The sequence below is a fragment of the Euprymna scolopes genome, chromosome 21 (assembly GCF_053919585.1).
Source record: "Euprymna scolopes isolate OS-2025 chromosome 21, ASM5391958v1, whole genome shotgun sequence".
NCBI classification, from domain to species: Eukaryota; Metazoa; Mollusca; class Cephalopoda; order Sepiida; family Sepiolidae; genus Euprymna; species Euprymna scolopes.
The window spans coordinates 76,894,245-76,910,190 of NC_136502.1; the positions used below are offsets into that span (position 1 = coordinate 76,894,245).

Genomic DNA, 15,946 nt, shown 5'->3' on the forward strand with positions numbered 1-15,946 from the left:
TCTAAGAGTGTGACCGAAATACTTTCGGCTAGTGTAGCTAACCATTGAGTATTCTAGTCAAAGAAAAAAAAGAATGATTTCAGATCGCGTCGAAGCACACGTTACAAAATTTTCTCCTCGTCCCTTTACGACGTTATCGCAAACAAGCTTTCTTCCACTGACACCAGATTGCAAAGCACACCATAACGACGTTGAAACGACAAAAAATAATCGTTCCCAATCGAAGAAATACTGGCTTTTTATATTGTCATACACGACCGCGTCTCAATTTGCATAAGACACGTTTTTTGTCTCGTGTTGGTCAGGTTTCGAGCTTAAGCCTTTTTTTCTTTTCTTCAGCGTATGACACCCGCGCTAATCATACACACTACAGTTTTCATTACTGTATCGTTAGCCATTGCAATCGCTGGTTGAAAAGCTTTCTTGTAGTTATTAAACCAAAGATGTTTATTCTTGGCAACGTTGAACTTTACTATCCATTCACAGCCCCATTCCACTATAGACTGGAAGTATTCTTCTAAGCTTTTAGCTATATTTCCTTAGATATATACTCATTCGTTTTCTTCTCGAGTCTGTTATATAGCGTAGTATCACGTATCGCCAGCGAGAACGGAATTTATCTTTCAGTACGCGACTATTTTAGGCTTTCTGAATGCAAAGAAAGTACCGATGTTTGACACTGCTTAGAGTCGCGAGCGTATACACGTTATACACTCGTGCAACTTCTGCTACAATCCAAGTTCTTTTGCATGGCTGTGATCCATCGAGTACCTCTTCAGTGTAGCTAACGGAAAAAAACATCTCTTCGCACAAAAAGGGAAAGCAAGATGCCTGTTGTTTATTTAGTATTCGCTTATTCTAGAAAGAACATGATCACTGGGTATATGACAACCGCATATTCTTTTCATTGTTTTTACACTCGAGTACATATCCCACACAGTAAGACACAATTGACCAACCAAGGACCACATCACTATACATAAAACCATATAATATATATATGAATGTATATCTGCGAATCAAAACAAGGAAAAGAGTATGCTGTTGTCATAGCCGTAATGATCACACATGATATGGAGGTGTACTTCTATTATTTTGTTACCTTTTTAATACAGTTGGGTGGACATAGCAAACAAAAACCAGGGAGAGAAGCTGTCCACCTTTTGATGATCTAAACTGAGAACTGAAAAAGTTTTCTTTTAATTCAGTAACAAAAACAGTTAATAGTTAACCAGAATGGAAAAATCTCCCAAATAGTAGATTTCGTCATCCCAGCTGCTCACAGAGTTAAACTGAAGAAGATATATAAAAAAAATAAAGAGAGCTGAAAAAACACCTTTCATATTGAAATTACCATAATATCGATTAATGTCGGTTGGTTGGTTGCTTTGTTTTACGGCATATCAAACATTTTCAGGTTATTTAATGCCGAATCTGGTGATTTTGAAGAACAATTTTTTTAATATAGTATATTTGTTTTTTAAGTCGTATTCTATTTAACCCATAGTTGGGACCCTAACAGGTACTACCACTCCGGGTTAGAGTGGACCTGGGAGTAATGGCAAGTAAAGGGTGGTTCCACACTTCCTAAAGCCAGCAAGCTGGAGCCTCACCATCGGATATAGTTTAAGGTCATATCCAGGACCGATTAATGTAGAAGGATTAGAAACAATTTCTAAAAATCTGGAAAGACGAATGAGATATAGTTGTATGAAAACGAGGATTCACACCATACTAAAACAAACTAAAGGGAATTGATAGTACGAGGGTAAACGCAAGTCTGGGACATTTCTCTTCTAAAAAAAAACAGGCAAAATGGCTATGGAGGATTTGAGAGAGGATGGAAAAACAGAAGGTGAATGGCACTATTGAGAATCTGACAAAAATGATGCAAAGAGTACTGGAATCCTGAGGAGGCCTATTATCACTCGAATTACAGAGAAAGTCATCAGCTACAACATTCTCATCGAAATCGCTCCAGACAAGGCATGAAGCCATTTGATGTAAGGAGCTAAAAATAAAATAAAAATTACTTTATATTTTATTACTTCATGAAATATATATAAATATATATATATATATATGTGTGTGTGCGCGCGCGTGTGCGTGCGTGCGTGCGTGCGTGCGTGTGTGTGTGTGTGTGCGCGTGTGTGTGTGTGTGTGTGTGGTGTGTGTGTGTGTGTGTGTGTGTGTGTGTGTGTGTGTGTGGCTATACTGTTTGTAAATATTCATGCTGGGGCATGTATATAACAAGCCTCCAATGAGCAACCTATACTAGACAAACTATGCTGATACTTCACCATGTATTTTTTAATTTTATGGAAATCACGCCAGACAAGGCATGAAGCCACTGGATGTACGGAGCTATAAAAATCACTTAAAGGTCAAAATCTAGCTAACGATTAGTGTTAGGTGAATAGATTCGGATACAGAAAAGATCAATTCTTCACCCTATGCCAGAAACCTCGCTCATAAAATGTTAGGACTGACGGACAAAATTAAGGAAACGAGGATTATGAGGCTGTCGAAAGTAAAGCCAAGTTTCATTTTCTACGTTCTTTAGTAAAATCTCAATGGAAAACGGCTGTTGCGAGAGTGAAAAGTGCTGGTGATGGAAACAAGCGGGGTGTGTTAAGTCTTTAAGGCGACTTGTTCTCACTCAGGTTTCAAGGAACATGACTTGAGTTTACCAATGAAAGGTTATTGGTAATTGTATCTGCAAGAACAAAAGATCAGAATAAGAATAAATAATAATAATGATAAATAATGAGAATAATAAAAAATAATAATAATAATAATAAATAATAATAATAATAAATAACAATAATAATAAGTAATAAATAATAATAATAATAATAATGATTATAATAATAATAAATGATAATAAATAATAATAAATAATGAGAATAATAATAAATAATAATAATGATAATAAATAATAATAATAATTAATAATTATAATAATAAATAATAATAATAGTAATGATTATAATAATAATAGATAATAATAAATAATAATAATGATTATAATAATAATAAATAATAATAAATAATAATAATAATTATAATAATAATAATAATAAATAATAATAATAATAATAATAATAATAATAATAATAATAATAATAATAATAATAATAATAATAATAATAAAGAAGTAACTGATGGTATAGTACTGCCCGATCAAATAGAAATGAGGGAACTAGGTGAACATGATAGCTACAAATTCTTGGGAGTGCTGGAAGCAGACGCCATCAATTCAACGAAAATGAAATAGAAAATAGGAAAGGAATAACTCAGAAGAACAAGAAAACTTCTCGAAATTAAACTAAACAGTCGAAACTTAATTAAACGAATAAACACATGGGCAGTGTCACTAATAAGATTCTCTGGACCGTTTATAAGCTGGACCAAAGAAGCACTGAGGAATCGCGACCAGAAGACCAGGGAACTCATGATGAAGCACAATGGGCTACACCCGAAGGATGATACTGACCGGCTATCTGTGAAAAGGAAAGACGGAGGAAGAGGGCTGGTTTGTATAGAAGACTGTGTAAATAACACACAAAGAAAAGGATTAGAAAAATACAAAATGTAAAACAACGAATGAATAATTACTGCGGTCAGACACACAGAAGAAACAAACAAGATAGAAAAAGAGACGAGGAATAAGACAAGAAAATAAAAATGGGAATATAAATAACAAAAACACTTAGAAATGGCTACAAAAAGGAAACCTTAACAGGGAAACTTAATCACTAATAAGAGATTCAAAAGATAATGCAATTAGAACCACCATATCCAAGCAAGGATCAGCAAGACACAAGAAAACAGCAAATGCAGACTCTGCGGACAAACAGATGAAACAATAAATCACATAAGTGAATGTAACAAAATAGGCCCCAAAAGAATATAAAAATAGACGCGATCAAGTGGGAAATGCAGCACATTGGAAATTATGCAAATAATTGCATCTTGGACACACAGACAAATGGTACAAACACAAGCCGGTATGAATGTCATAAGATCCTATAGGACATAAATATACAAACGGATAAACTCATCTGGCAAGAAGACCGGATATCATAATAGTTAGCAAGACGGGAAATGCCTGCCTGATTGTAGATTTTGCCGTTTCAGCAGATCACAGAGTGAAGATCAACGAGACTTAAAGCGGAGCAAATACATGGAACTGGCCAGAGAGCTCAAAGGGATCAGGAAAATGAAGAAAGTAAAGATAACACCACTAATAGTAGGAGCGCTAGGAAATACTTTGAAAAAAAGAATGGGAGAGATTGGAATTAGAGGGATGGCAGAGAAGATACAGCGAATTTCAATAATGAAAACTGCAGAAATATCAAGGAAAACCCTTCAATGTGGAGACTAACAGCACACATAAACTACACACAAACTGGGCATGCAGAAACGGCTACAGATGCAAAACACAAAGGAACATCACATGAAATCATGAAAACTGAAACTGTATAATTGAAAAATACCGCCCCCCCTTTTTGTGAGTATCACCATAAACAGGCACCACACCAAATAATGAGGGTTAAGGAGGATAGAAAAACCGAGGAGAGAAAGCACTAGCCAGACCTCCGCTTAAAGAACGCAAATAGGACTGGACTCTTATGGCAGCTTATTGCCATCAAAATTACAGTGAACACCAATGGTCGCCGCCAACGAGAAATCAATGTTAAGCGGCTTCTGGAATAACGCAAATTCTTTTGCAAAGGTTATCGATAGAGGTGGTAAGTGCTGGAAATCTGTAAAGACTTGTTGTCACTTAGACTCCAGGGAACACCACAAGTTGTTTTCAAAGAACAATCTTTGATGATTGCTTGTGTGAATAATCCTAGTGAGTAAATAATAATAATAATAATAATAATAATAATAATAATAATAATAATAATAATAATAATAATAATAATAATTTGAAAATTTAAAAAACATACATCAATAAGAAATTTCTCATCGCATAATCAAACAATAACAATTAGGTTGGACTCTGTACCATTAAAGCTTAACTAAATCACGAAGCTCTAGATCTTCAGGTCTGGGTATCTGCTGACACAATTACATCAATTTGATGAACTGTTCTAATTTTATCCTAATCTCGCAACATTATGATCATATGGCAGTGTGGTAGCCCCCCCCTTTTTAATTAAATAAAACAAACTCATGCAAATAGAATTCCTAGTACATGTCTATATTTAATGTCTTTTAAAAGTTCAGCTAGATGAGCATGATACTCGGGTTGGTTTTATGTAAGTTCTGAGTGTCTCAAGTTGTTTTCTATTTCAAGACATCTTGGATTGCACGTGTACGTAAGAAATAGATCTGGTTTTCCGTATTAACAGAAAACTGCGTTGTAATAATTGCTTCATAACAATTTCAACATGACATGTGACTAGATAATACAGTTTCCACCTACAATGCGCAGGTTTAAAAGAACTTAATCAACAAAAGCTCCCTATGATTTTACTTACTTCAAGATGACATGTGAGTAGTTAATGATGTTTTCACCTGAATTTTTTTTTACATAGGCATCACCACATTATCAAGGCCAAGAGGCCACTCAAGGATAAGGGTTAAAGAGTGTACAGTAGAGATTGGACAATTAGGAATGAAAATTTGGTAAATTTAATAACTTATATGGAACGGTTCATCAAGAACTTGTTTACGTTAGACTTGAAGACAACCATATTGTAGTCAGCCGGAAAGCAGGAAAACGGAAGACAATTCCACAGGCGTGCAGTTCTAAGAAAGAAGCTTTGTTCATGGAATCTACGTTTAGGTTTAGGCACAGATAAAGAGTGGGGGGAATTATTGATAGTGTTTACAGCTAGACGAGTGTTTCTTGTGAAAGTTTGGCGAGGGGGGACCATAGATTGAAGCTCAGTCGAACACTTTCCATGAAAATAACGATACATCAGAGACAAACTCGCAACATCTCTTCTGTGAGATAGAGGTTGCAAGGAAGAGAAAAGGACATCTCCTACGAGGCTACGAAGTCTATTTTGAACTCTATCAAGGCAGGCCAAGTCCTTTCTAGCAGCTCCTGCCCAGATGTGGCAACAGTATTCCATCCTTGGACGTACCTGGCTCTTATATAGATAGAGAATAGCATCAGCAGTGAGATATCTACCGGATCGATATTCAGATCCCACCATTTTTCCAGCGAAATGCGTATGTTTAAAACATCCCTAATCAACAAAAGTACCCTACGATATTTTTACATGACATTATGTAAGTAATAATGAAATGCGTTGGAATTAGTACTAATTTCACCATGACATATTAGTAGGTAATAATGATTTCACCTGAAAAGCCATAGGTTTAAAATATCCCTAATCAGCAAACACACTATATGATTTCACTTATTTAGATATGACACTAAAGTATGTAATAATGTTTTCACCTGAAACCCGTTGGAATTTGTATTAAGTTCAACATGAACTGTAGGTAGGTAAAAATGTTTTCACTTGAAATGCGTATGTTTAAAAGATACTTAATCAACAAACGCATCTTATGATTTTATTTATTTGAACATAACGCTTAAGTAAGTAATCATGTTTTTACTTGAAATGCGTCGGAATTTAGAATAATTTCAACAGGAAATGCAAGTAGGTAATAATGATTTAACCTGAAATGCGTTGGAATTTTTATAATTTCAACATGACATGTAGAAGGTAATAATGGTAAGGGAATGGTTTTAATGAGTTTTAACTGATGAAAAGCGACTATAAAAAGAGGTAATTCGTTTTTCATTAATTATGTTTGCGATGATGATGTTTTTTGTGACACTGGATAGACGGACAGGTAAATTAATATTGAGATGACGATAATAATAATAATAATAATAATAATAATAATAATAATAATAATAATAATAATAATAATAATAAACTAGTAGGATCTGTTAAAATTCCACTGGACGAGAAATATATTGAAATCAACAAATATATTCTGATAGCGCAAATAATAGTTTTGGGGGCAGAAAAAACCAATCATCATATCATATATATCCGAAGATTCTCTATTGTTGACGTTTGTTTCCTCCAAATGTTTCTAGGTAGCATTCTTTCTAGAAAGACCTCGGGAATTACGTTAATTTTTCCAACATCCTAAGTGAAAGTGGTATTTGTTAAAGGAACTGGATTCGGACTTGGGACACCTAGGTCGTCAGTTCATGTTATTAGCAACTAGATCACGGTCACCTTCCAACAAAAAAAAAACAAATATAACACGCAGTAAATATGGGTTTAATAAACTTCATTACTATTAACTTCATTATGGGTTTATTAACATTTCTATGAAAATAGTGTCCATTATGTTTTAAATAGTATATTTAAATAGGATATTTAAATATATATAGGATATTAAATATGATAAATTAACAAGTACTAATAAATACATAGAAAGTAATATTGTGCTACATAGTTCAATACAAATAATTAAATCATGTTTTAAGTGACAATTTCACTGCTCCAGTCCAACACGTCTTGGCGATGTTTATTTATTTATTTATTGCCTGTTTTCAATGTTGTTTTTTTACATAACGTTTCGCTGAAGAACCACTGCATGTCGAAATTACTATGAGTTCCTTCCTCACATCATTACAACAATGATCATATGTTATTATAATGATATTCAAGAAAAGGGTCACATGAAAGGGAGGTAATTTTTATATCATTATAAAAGGCAGCCAGATTGGCCTTTTTAAAACCAAATTTCGTGAATTTGACCTATTTTGAAGCAGTTTAGCCTTAAAAAAATAGTATTTAGCCTTTTTTCAAAGCATGATGTACAGACTAACTAAATAAGAATCAAGCAGAATATCAAAAACTGAAAAAGAAAAGAATGGGAGAAATTGAAATCGGGGGAAAGGTTGAAAAGATATAACGGATAGCAATAATAAAAACGGATAAAATTTTAAAGAAAATCCCAGGCTGCGGAACCTTCCCATATAAATTATGAACACTAACCAGTAACTTGAATACTGCAATAGAAACTAAACATAAACAGAATACAATCACAAAGAACTAAGAAGATCGAAAACGCAAAATATTAACTACGTTCAGCGCCCTAAAAAATGGTGGCATCTACATCGGATGGCGCCACATAAAAGAACCGTAAAGGGCTCGGAAGGAATAAAAAAGAAGGAATACTAACGAAACTTTAACTGTGAAAAGAGCACTGAGTCCTTAGGGAGGGAATACCAATTGTTGTTGTCAGTGAGAGATCAAAGGTAAATGACTGTTGCGATAACCTTGTCATATACAGTACTTATCGAAGAGGTGGAGATTACTAGGAATTTGGGGAGACTCGTTGTCACTCAGATTCCAGGGAACAGCACATGTTATTGTGAGTGAGCGATCGCTGATGTGTGATTTCTCCTAGGTAATATAATAATAATAATAATAATAATAAGAAGAAGAAGAAGAAGAAGAAGATACAATATCACCGTATTCCAGAAGTCAGTTCTGTTTGGGTCAGCAAACATGCGATGCCAGGTGCTTCCCATCCAATTGACTCTTTGACTATCCTCACTAGTTTTGGTGTAAGAGCCCACTTTTGAGGGGAAAAATCCGGTGTGAACATCACAACACTGTGATGTTTACACCACAATAATAATAATAATAATAATAATAATAATAATAATAATAATAATAATAATAATAACAATAATAACAACAATAACAATAATGAAAACAGCTGAAGTATTAAGCAAAACCCTGGAATGCGGAGACTAATACATGAGCCACATGCGCGGACCAGACGAGCTATTGCAGAGACAAAACACGAAACGTTACATGGAACCAAGAACATTGATGTTGCATATCTATAAGTTCTCCATCCCCATTCCCATTACCCAAAGAATGATGCCAAATAGTCGAGAATGCTCAAGGAGGATGGAAAGACTAAGGAGAGAGCACTGACCAGCCCTCCGCTGGATAAGTTCCAAGATAACTGATAGCTTGGGGAAGCTTATTGTCACTCAAACTCCAGTGGAGACCGATGGCTGCTGCTAGCGAGAAATCAATGGTAGGCGGCTGTTGCGATTATGCAAATTCATTTGCAAATGTTATCGAAAGAGGTGAGGAGTACTGGAAATCTGGGGAGGCTTATTGTCACTCATCTTCCAGGGAACACCATATGTTGTTCTCAAAGAGAAATCCTTCATGGCCTGTGTGAAAACTCCTTATGGGCCAATAATAATAATAATAATAAGAAGAAGAAGAAGAAGAAGAAGAAGAAGAAGAAGAAGAAGAAGAAAAAGGTCGAAAAATGACAACACTTGAAAAGGGAGATAAAAAGATTGTGGAAGCTGAAGAAGGTAGGGGTTGTACCTATTGCGGTGGGATCTCTGGGGTGTCTAACAAAGGGATTTCACAGTGGATTGAGAAAATTGAGATCCATTGTAATGTCGGATTACTTCAATACACTCCCTTGTTGGGAACTGCCAGAATCTTATAGAAATTGCTGGAACACTGAGAAAGCAAGATGCTGATAGCTTATGTTCGTTTATTATGATCCGCCTACTAGTATGAAATGGGCAATACCAACAGCCAGACACAAAATAATAAATAAATAAATAAATAAATAATAATAATAATAACAATAATAATAATAATAATAATAATAATAATAATAATAATAATAATAATAACGGAAACGAAGCAAATACACAGAGCTAGCCAGAGAGCTGAAAGGGGTATGGAAGATGAAGAAAATCAAAATAATGCCTATAATAATTGGAGCACATGTTCCCGAAGAATTTTGAAAAAAGAATGGGAGAAATTGGAATCAAATGAATGGATGGAAAAATACAACGAACGATCATGAAAAACAGCTGAAATATTAAGAACAACCCATGGAATGCGGAAACTAACACACAGGAACAACAAGCGCGGACCAAACAAACTGCTGCAAAGGCAAAACTTGAAACACTACATGGAACCAAGAACACTGAAACCGCATATCTATAAGTTCTCTACCCCAATCCTACCCTCATTGCCACATCACTGCCGCTCCCAAATAACTGAGTAGAGTCAAGGAGGAAGGAAAGACCGATGAACTGACCAGACCTCAACCGAATAAGTGCGAAGATAACTGGGACCTTGGGGAGGTTTATTGCCACTCAAATCCCAGCAAAGACCAATAGCTGCTGCCAACGAGAAATCATTAGTAAGCAGCTGTTGCGATTATGCAAATTTATTTGCAAATGTTATCGGAAGAGGTGGAGAGTACTAGAAACATGGGGAGACTTGCTGACACTCAACTTCCAGTGAACACCACAGGCTGTTTTCAGAAAAGGTCTCTGAAGACCTCTGTGAAAGCTCCTTGTCAGCCAATAATAATAATAATAATAATAATAAGAAGAAGAAGAAGAAGAAGAAGAAGAAGAAGAAGAAGAAAAAGAAGAAGAAGAAGAAGAAGAAGAAGAAGAAGAAGAAGAATAAATTATGAAAAGAAAAAGAGAATGATATCACGGAAGACATGCTGAGCTCAAAGCGTAATCTGTTCTATTCTCGGTCAAACAAGAGACAATCTTTTTGACTACAGCAATATTCAATATCTCAGAACACAGACCGTGCTGAACTATTGGCATTATTGTTTGGAAAGCCATCATTAACATAAGTTAACATGAATGATTGCGCCTTTGAACTAAGCTGTACTTTCACCTAACAATTTAACAAACGAACTTAACTTGAAAATCCTACCTAAAAAAAAAAGAGAAAATGGCACTAGACAAACTTACGTTTAACTTTGCTCTCTAGGTTAAACAAGTAAATACAGGGACAAAAAAAATCGAGGAAAAAGAAGAAACTAAGATCAAGAAGATGTAGAAGCTTACAAAGAGAGTGCCAATACAATTAACCTCTCCTCACTACCACTATGACAATATAAAAACAAAACTAATTGATTAAATAAAACCACCAAACTATAGAAAATCCGCGACTTCGTTTGGGTTCAGTTATCGCCGTCACCATCAACTAAACGCCCAGCCTGACACACGGACACATTTTCGCTCGATTCCAGTTTTTACTTGTGACTAGAGAAGAGAAAGAAAAAGGGTGAGCACTGCTTTTGATCTCTCTCTCTCTTTTTCTCTTTCTCTCTCTCTCTCTCTCTCTCTCTCTCTCTCTCTCTCTCTCTCTCTCTCTCGTCTACACGTTGCCGATCGTCGACAGAATCGCAGAGGATACACGCACATTCGCGCGCACTGCGCTCGCTCAAACGGAGGATCTGCACAACTGCATCAGAGTCGAGAACAAAAACGCGCTACTTTCGCTTCTCCGGCGCAAAACTGACGACCACACAGACACAGAGAGAAAGTCGGAATTTCAGAAATGGAAGGACGGGAATAAGCGCTCTTACCTTGAGCCGATGTTGTGATCGTCGTGGTCGTTTTGTTTGTCTGTGAGAGAGCGCGAGAGAGAGAAAATCCGTCTCTGAATTCAGTAACAGTAAAACGCTTTGGCGGTGCCGCTACATCATTTTGGATAGTCCCATTATTCAGCCGGGTTTTGTTTTTGTATTTTTTTTTTTTCGCGGAACAAAAGCAAACAAAAATGTGTGCTTTTTTTTCTTATTCTTCACGCTTGCTCTTCATCCAATTCTACAACTTGTGATATTTATTTTCTGATCCGCAAAAAAAAAAAAAAAAAAAAAAAACACTTAACTTGATCGTTTGGGATTTCTCCCTCCCCACATAAAAATATAACAAAAACAAACAAACAAATATTAACATACTATTTTTATCAAACAAAATATCAGGTAAGTTTTTTGTTTCTTTTTAAAAACTTAAAACTTAACTTGTTTAAATGTTTCTTATTGGCTATTTTGGCAATGATAACAATCGTGATTTTTTTTTTCATAAATTGTTTCAAACTTTTACTCTCAGCTTGGTTGATATATTCAGAACGTTGTGGCCCATGTAAACCCCGGCCACTCTTTAAGTGCATCTTTTTGAACTTGGAAATCTTCAAATCTAACTTGGTTCCAAGATTCCCGAGTTCGAGGTAAAGACTCCCAAGCTCAACTATTGAGTTGATTATACAGGGTGCTTTAGAAGTCTTGGATAAATTTCAAGACTGGATATCTACTGAACTATATATGTTTAACGAAAGTGACATGATTATATATATATATATATATATATATATATATACATATATATATATATATATATATATATATATATATGTATATATATATATGTATATATATATATATATATATATATATATATATATATAATGTTCAGAAAGTGTGAGAGAATATATAATTATTTCCATAGCCGAACCAACGTCGCAGCCCGCAAGAGCCAATAAAATCAACAAAGCGGAAGTCCAAGACTCGAGTTTCGCTCTCATTCGGGCTCATCAGTTAGACAGTCTATTACTGATTGCTCGCGAGGTTAGCTTGTCGGGGTGACATCGTCCTTTCGAGTATATAAATTCCTACTGGTGAGACGTCGGCTTGTGTTTAAGCTGGTTTGATACCTCCTCCCTTGTTCGATATGAAGTAGGTTCTTTCCACTGTCGGATTTGTGTCGTGGCTCGCTTGATCTGTGTAAGTTAATAGAAATTATTGTGTGTGAGGCGTATTTATTCAATTAGCAGAGTGGTCGCCTAGCATGAAAGAGGGTCGGTTTTCATAATACCGAGTTCAGATGTGTTTAACTGATGAGCCCAAATGAGGGCGAAACTCGAGTCTTGGGCTTCCAGTTTGTTGGCTTTGTGGGCTGCGACGTTGGTTCGGATGTGGAAATAATAATATATATATATATATATATATATATATATATATATATATATATATATATATATATATATATATATATATATAGGCTTGGAAGTTTTTTAACCTCTAAAACTATGTAAAAAACTTATTAAATTTTTATATTTGTTATCGTTCGTTAGAAAACTATTTAGTCAGTAAGTCATTTAACCACCTGCAATTAATGCATCAACTTGCTCTCTCGAATTCACTATGGTACTAATGTTTTAAAGAATCACCAGTTGTTTATCATGAAACACTGTTTCGGGGATTTAAAAACAAAACAGTATATTAAATCATTGCTCACCAGCAGCGTTGATGAAACACCACCTCCCTTAATCTCAAATATATAATATCGTGTTTATAATGTTTTTTTTTTACTTGATAGTTACCACTTATCAAGGCCTGGGGGCCACTTAAGATTAAGGATTAAGTGTTAGGTAGATGGTAAGACATAATCAGTCATGGTGAGACTTTGGTAGAGCTAGATTATCTAAATGGTCGACTCAGTAGGAATTTATTCATATTAGACTTGAAGACGACCATGTTATAGTCAGCTGGGAAGCAAACAAACAGTATCGCATTCCACGTTTTCGTTTAGTTTTGTGCACAGATACATAGTGAGGAAAGTTGGTGGCGGTCGTTTTGGTTAGACGAGTATTTGTTGTGAGTGCTTTACAGGAAAGGGCTATAGACTGGGGTTCAGTCGAGGAGCTACCATAAAAGTATCGAGCAGAGCACTGATAGACTCACAACGTCTTTTCTGTAAGAAAGAGGGGGTAGGAAGGCAAAAAGGTCATGACCCACTAAACTTCGAACACAATCTAAAGAATGGGGTGAACAGGGAGTACTGGCAACTTTTAGCTGAGGTAAAAAGAAGGTTAATTTAACTAGAAATTGTGACAAAGTACTTGAAATAAAAAAAGAGACGGAAAATTAACAATAATAATAAATGTGTTTTTTTTTTACTTCATGTTTTATATAAAAAAAATCAATATGGAAAATAAACAATAATAATAAATGTTTTTTTTTTTAATTTCATGTTTTATATCAAAAGACTATTTAGTGGCGGCTATTCCGAATTCATGACTGTAAGCCGCCATCAAGTAGCCTGTTTCTCCGGTCATAATTAAAATAAATAAATAAATAAATAAATAAAACAATAAAAAAAAATAATACCTAAAAAAGTTTTCAGGTAAAATTGTACAATTAAAATATCTTCACATTTTCTGGTATTATTTTTCATGAAAATTAAATACGGAATTTTTACTGAAAACAATCAAAATAGTTTAAATTAAAAAAAAAATGTTTGTTAATGTGCAATTAATTATGTATTTATTTATTGTTTGTCTGTTTACTTGCCTCCTCACAAGGTCGGTTTTATTTATGGGGGAGATCCAGCTCCCAAAAAAGGGGCACTCCGGATAGTAACAAAAAATTTTAAAATGTAGCAGTCATGAAGGATTTCTCATCCCTTTACCCAGACCAAAATATTGAAATATAGTATCTGAACGATATTACACTTTGATCTTGGTGGGAAGGTAAAGAAATCTTTTATTTATATTTATGGGTATTTATTTGCTTCTCCGCGAAATGGAAATATGAAACTAGGTCGTTTTTAATGTGGGGGTAAACTAGTCCCCAAAGGTAGGGCAAAAATGGTCATTCTACCAATAACCAAAAATAATAATCGTCTCAGTATAGAGGGTTTCCCCTCTATCGACAAAGGACAAATTAACTAACGTGTAGCATCAGAGCAGGTACTACACTTTGATCTTGGCCCGAAGGCTAAAGAAATCTCTTATTTATATTCTTATTTACTTTGCCTCCACAGGGGACAGAATAAGCCATCAGAGTGTTTTTTTTTACCATGGAGGAAAGGAACAAAAATAAAAATTGTATCAGTCGTGAAGGACTTCTTCTCCACTAATAGAAAACAAGAAATTGAAGTGTGGCATCTGAAGAACAGATACTATATTTTGATCTTGGCCCGAAGGCCAAAGAATCTCTTATTTACATTTATTAGCATTTATTTGATTCCTCATGGAAGCAAAATGTGACAGCAGATCGTTTTTAATGTGGAGGAAAACCAGCTTCAACCCACCCACCCCCAAAAAGGCAAAGGGTCACTCTGGTAGGGATCAAAAATATTAATTTACTTAGTATAGAAAGTTTCCTCTCCATTGACTGAGAGAAATTAACTTAAGTGTAACATCTGAACAGATATTATACTTTGATCTTGGCCCGAAAGCTAAGGAATCTCTTATTTATATTTATGTATATTGGTTTGAAATTATGTAAAACCTAAAACGTTGCTTATGACTGCTTCTAGTACAAAAGAAATTGCTTACTAGTTGGCGGCTTACGGTTAGGAATTCGGAATAGCCGCCACTAAATCGATTGTTTTACTTTTACTTATTTTCATTGGGGAATCACTGCTTATAAAAGCCCACAACGCAATCGAGGATAAAGGTAACTGCGTGTAAGGTGGTCACTAAAACAAGAGCATAATGATTATCACAGGGGGAAGCTGGGTAAAAATGGCTTATTTAACGGGTCGTCTCAACAAAAACTTGGACTTAAAGACGACCATATTGTTAGTTGGAAAGCAGACCAGCGGAACAGAGTTCCACGGGCGGGCAGTTATAGGCAATAAGCTTTGTTTATGGAATTTGCGTTTAGATTTAGGCACAAATAGAGAGTGGGGAAAATTGTTGGCAGTGGTTGTAGCTAGATGAGTGTTTTTGTGAAAGTTTGGCCGGGGAGGGGGTAAAAATTGAAGCTCAAACGTGCACTTGTCTTGAAAATAGCGATAAAGCAAAGACAGGTTTCAAAGTCTCTTCTATGTGATTATATCTTCTATAGATTTATTAATAATATAGCAATGATATTGTATTTATCTTTCCCTTTTTCCCCCGTACTTTTTACCGAGGTAAATAAATTGAATCGTTTACTTATAATTCAAATTAAGTACGATGGAGTTGGGTTACGTGTGTGCTTCCAAGTTTGTTCATCAAATTGCGATATTTTCAATTTCCCAATAATCAACAACTCGTTTGAGATTTGTAGCCCCCACCATCTCCTCACCGCGTAATACTTTCTTGTATCAAGTTCTTATTCAGTGAAGAGTTTTCTTGTCAAAGTAAGTTCAAAT

The 15,946-nt window shown here is 35.0% G+C and overlaps 1 protein-coding gene across 6 annotated transcripts in view; it reads left to right on the forward strand.

Moving 5' to 3' along the window:
• The first annotated feature begins 9,738 nt into the window (after positions 1–9,738).
• The window catches only part of LOC145242518 (protocadherin beta-2-like), a 329,075-nt gene continuing 322,867 nt past the window's right edge, over positions 9,739–15,946 (forward strand). For all 6 annotated transcript variants that reach the window (XM_080105584.1, XM_080105585.1, XM_080105583.1 and 3 more), the window contains exon 1: positions 9,739–11,787. The gene's annotated coding sequence lies outside the window, so the exon portion shown is untranslated. The remainder of the gene's footprint in view (positions 11,788–15,946) is intronic.